Source organism: Ursus arctos, unplaced genomic scaffold (genome assembly GCF_023065955.2).
Source record: "Ursus arctos isolate Adak ecotype North America unplaced genomic scaffold, UrsArc2.0 scaffold_23, whole genome shotgun sequence".
Taxonomy (NCBI): domain Eukaryota; kingdom Metazoa; phylum Chordata; class Mammalia; order Carnivora; family Ursidae; genus Ursus; species Ursus arctos.
In genome coordinates, this window is record NW_026622908.1 from 14,596,108 (window position 1) to 14,600,587 (window position 4,480).

At 37.8% G+C, this 4,480-nt stretch overlaps 1 pseudogene; it reads left to right on the forward strand.

The window, feature by feature from the left end:
- Nucleotides 1-308: 308 nt before the first annotated feature.
- On the forward strand, nt 309-4,055 carry LOC113264930 (NEDD8-activating enzyme E1 regulatory subunit-like; annotated as a pseudogene).
- The last annotated feature ends 425 nt before the right edge of the window (nt 4,056-4,480 follow it).

Sequence of the window (4,480 nt, forward strand, 5' to 3'; positions counted from 1 at the left end):
GCCTTTGGCTCAGGGCGTGATCCTGGCGTTCTGGGATCAAGCCCCACATCAGGCTCCTCCGCTATGAGCCTGCTTCTTCCTCTCCCACTCCCCCTGCTTGTGTTCCCTCTCTCGCTGGCTGTCTCATCTCTGTCAAATAAATAAATAAAATCTTTAAAATAAAATAAAATAAAATAAAATAAAAATGTCTTCATGTTGTACACCTTACACTTACACAATGTTATACATCAATTATATCTCAATAATGCTGGAGATAAAAAGAATGAGAAAGGTTTTTGATTAAAAAGTAGAAAAATCTTCAGGAAGTGATGGTGGCACTTTGCAGGCTGTTAATGGCTACTCTCTGGGCTGGGAAGCTGAAGTTGTGGAGTAATCATGGGCAAGAGACTTTAGGGTCTGCTCATAAATGCAACAGCCACAGAAACTGAAATTTTTAACAACTTGTAACTACTAAATCTTGATTCATTTACAATTATTGATGGAAATCAGATCAGCAGAGAAGATGCCGAAAACATTATTTTTTCCTATAAAACAGCAGTGTGAGCAAGAACCGACCTCCAGTCGTGGAATTCTTATAAGAATTAGGTAACAATGCATCTATTAAGTTTGTGGGAGAGAGTTCAGAAAACCCATGAAATGACCATTCTTTTGGCTGTAGGTTTATTACTGTGGTTGCAACTAGGTTCCCTGAAGTATACTACTACATTTAGCTGAAATCTTCTGGAATTCCCACATTTCTCTTTTAATCTGTAGGATATATATGGCTGGTTGGCTATAGGAAGATCATTATAAAAGAACATCCAGTAATAGAATTTTACTCAGATAATGTATTAGGAGATCTACAACTAGATAAACCATTTCCTGAGTTGAGAGAAAATTTGGATCATATGGGGAGGGGGCCATAGTCACACTGATTGTGGCTAAACACTGACTGTTATAGCTAAATATTTAGCACAGTAGAAAAATGGAACAAATGGAGGAACACCTAAAATGTATACGGAAAAAGAGAACCTCAGAGATTTGATTATCATTCTAAAGCATGACATTGGGGCTCCATAAGATGAAGATAATTTTGAAGAAGATTTTAAAAATATAAACACAGCAATAAATACAACTCAGTTACCCATCAATACTGAAGATATAATTAATGATGACTTTTGAATAAATATCAGAAAACAGACTCTGCTGGATTTTAGCTTACACCTGAAAAGGCTTTGTGGACAAAGAGGACCAAGGATACTTACCTGTTTGAGGTACAATTCCCTATATGACTAGATTAGGGTGCACACATAAAACTGCAAACCACTCACTAGTAAAGCAAACTAAGATGCTTCTGCTGTGGTAATCATATTGACAAAATGCTGCAGTCCGCAGCCAGGCAAGGCGGGCAACAGATGCCATTACAAAGTATGAATTAAAATTATTCTGCAGCAATCCTCCATTTCTTCGACTTGTTAAGATGTAGATCCTTAGATAAAGAATATGGTTTGAACACAATTAGCAAGGATGAAATTATTTCCAGTATGGACATTCCAGATAATGGGACTGTGTTGTGCTTAATCATAAAAACCATCTATGAAAAGCCTACAGCAAATATTATTCTCAATGGGGAAAAGCTGAAAGCCTTTCCCTTAAGATCAGGAACACGACAAGTATGCCCACTCTTGCCATTATTATTCAACATAGTACTAGAAGTCCTTGCAACAGCAATCAGAAAACAAAAAGGGATAAAAGGTATCCGAATCGGCAAAGAAGTCGTCAAACTCTCTCTCTTCGCAGATGACATGATACTCTATATGGAAAACCCAAAAGAATCCATCCCCAAACTGCTAGAAGTTATAGAGCAATTCAGTAATGTGGCGGGATACAAAATCAATGCTCAGAAATCAGTTGCATTTCTATACACGAACAATGAGACTGAAGAAAGAGAAATTAGGGAATCTATCCCATTTACAACAGCACCAAAAATCATATGTTATCGTAGAATTAACTTAACCAGAGATGTAAAGGATCTATATTCTAGAAACTATAAATCACTCTTGAAAGACATTGAAGAAGACACAAAAAGATGGAAAAATATTCCATGCTCATGGATTGGAAGAATAACATAGTTAAAATGTCTGTGCTACCCAGAGCAATCTACACTTTCAATGCTATCCCGATCAAAATACCAATGACATTTTTCAAAGAACTAGAACAAACAGCCCTTAAATTTGTGTGGAACCAGAAAAGACCACGAATTGCCAAGGAAGTGTTCAAAAGGAAAAACAAAGCTGGGGGCATCACATTGCTGGATTTCATGTTGTACTACAAAGCTGTGATCACAAAGACAGCATGGTACTGACACAAAAACAGACACATAGACCAATGGAACAGAATAGAGAACCCAGAAATGGACCGTCAGCTCTTGGGGCAACTAATCTTTGACAAAGCAGGAAAAAACATCCAGTGGAAAAAAGACAGTCTCTTCAATAAATGGTGCTGGGAAACTGGGCAGCTACATGCAAAAGAATGAAACTTGACCACTCTCTCACACCATACACAAAGATAAACTCCAAACAGATGAAAAACCTCGATGTGAGACAGGAATCCATTAAAATCCTAGAGGAGAACATAGGCAGCAACCTCTACGACATCGACCACAGCAACCTTTTTCATGACACATCTCCAAAGGCAAGAGAAACAAAAGATAAAATGAACTTGTGGGACTTCATCAAGATAAAAAGCTTCTGCACAGCCAAGGAAACAGTCAAAAAAACTAATAGCCAGCCCACGGAATGGGAGAAGATATTTGCAAATGACACTACAGATAAAAGACTGGTATCCAAGATCTACAAAGAACTTCTCAAACTCAATACATGAGAAACAAATAAACAAATCATAAAATGGGCAGAAGATACGAACAGACACTCTTCCAATGAAGACATACAAATGGCTAACAGACACATGAAAAAATGTTCAAAATCATTAGCATCAGGGAAATTCAAATCAAAACCACACTGAGATACCACCTTACACCAGTTGGAATGGCAAAAATTGACAAGGCAAGAAACAACAATTGTTGGAGAGGGTGTGGAGAAAGGGGATCCCTCCTACACTGTTGGTGGGGATGCAAGTTGGTACAGCCACTCTGGAAAACAGTGTGGAGGTCCCTTAAAAAGTTAAAAATTGATCTACCCTATGATCCAGCCATTGCACTACTGGGTATTCACCCCAAAGATACAGACGTAGTGAAGAGAAGGGCCATATGCACCGCAATGTTCATAGCAGCATTGTCCATAATAGCTAAATCGTGGAAGGAGCTGAGATGTCATTCAACAGATGACTGGATTAAGAATATGTGGTCCATATATACAATGGCATATTACTCAGCCATCAAAAAGAATGATTTCTCAATATTTGTTGCAACATGGACAGTACTGGAGGAGATAATGCTAAGTGAAATAAGTCAAGCAGAGAAAGACAATTATCATATGGTTTCTCTCATCTATGGAACATAAGAGCTAGGGAGATTGGTAGGGGAAGAAAGGGATAAAGAAAGTGGGGGTAATCAGAAGGGGGAATGAAGCATGAAGGACTATGGACTCTGAGAAACAAACTGGGGCTTCAGAGGGGAGAGGGGTGGGGGAATGGGATAGACTGGTGATGGGTAGTAAGGAGGGCACGTATTGCATGGTGCACTGGGTATTATATGCAACTAACAAATCCTCGAACTTTACATCAAAAACCAGGGATGTACTGTATGGTGACTAACATAATATAATAAAAAATATTATTATAATAAAAAAATCATACGGACTGTTAAAAGATTTCATAAACAACATAGTAGACAACCAGGGGTACTTAACTATCAGACTGAAGAAAATATAGGAAAGTCTTTTCTCATCATCTTCCTTATATTCCTTATATAGGAATATAAGTTACCTGTAATAATGAAAGATGATTATGATTACAAATTTTGCTAATGGGGAGCTGCCGAGTCACACATGATGACTGAATTCTTTGGAGGAGCTGTTGCCCAAGAGTTTAATCACAATTACCACCAAACACTGTAAATTTAATAACACAATTATGTCAGCATGTCACAAACTTCAGCATCCTTTTGGTTATAAAATAGCACCCTATGTAGTGTGTTTATGACTGAAACTGTAATTGTCTTCAGATTGTGCTCTAGTCCATAAAGTTCCCCTAAGGGAGAGGTGTTAAATTGTTGTTTCCTTAATAAACATTTTTCTCATTTACAAAAGGAAATATGTATTTCAAGTGATTCTGTCATCTAATGACACAGAAGAAAACTGGCACTGTCTTATATTCTTCATCATGTCTGGGTAAACAGTTTGGAAGGAAACCCAAAGCTCATTTTCCCAAAGGGGAATTCAATAATTGTGGATGGAGGAGGAGAAACAATCACTTTCCATTCTTGAATCACTCTGTTTTCGCTTGAGTTTTTGGATCCCACCCTCACGAGATTTTCATCCTA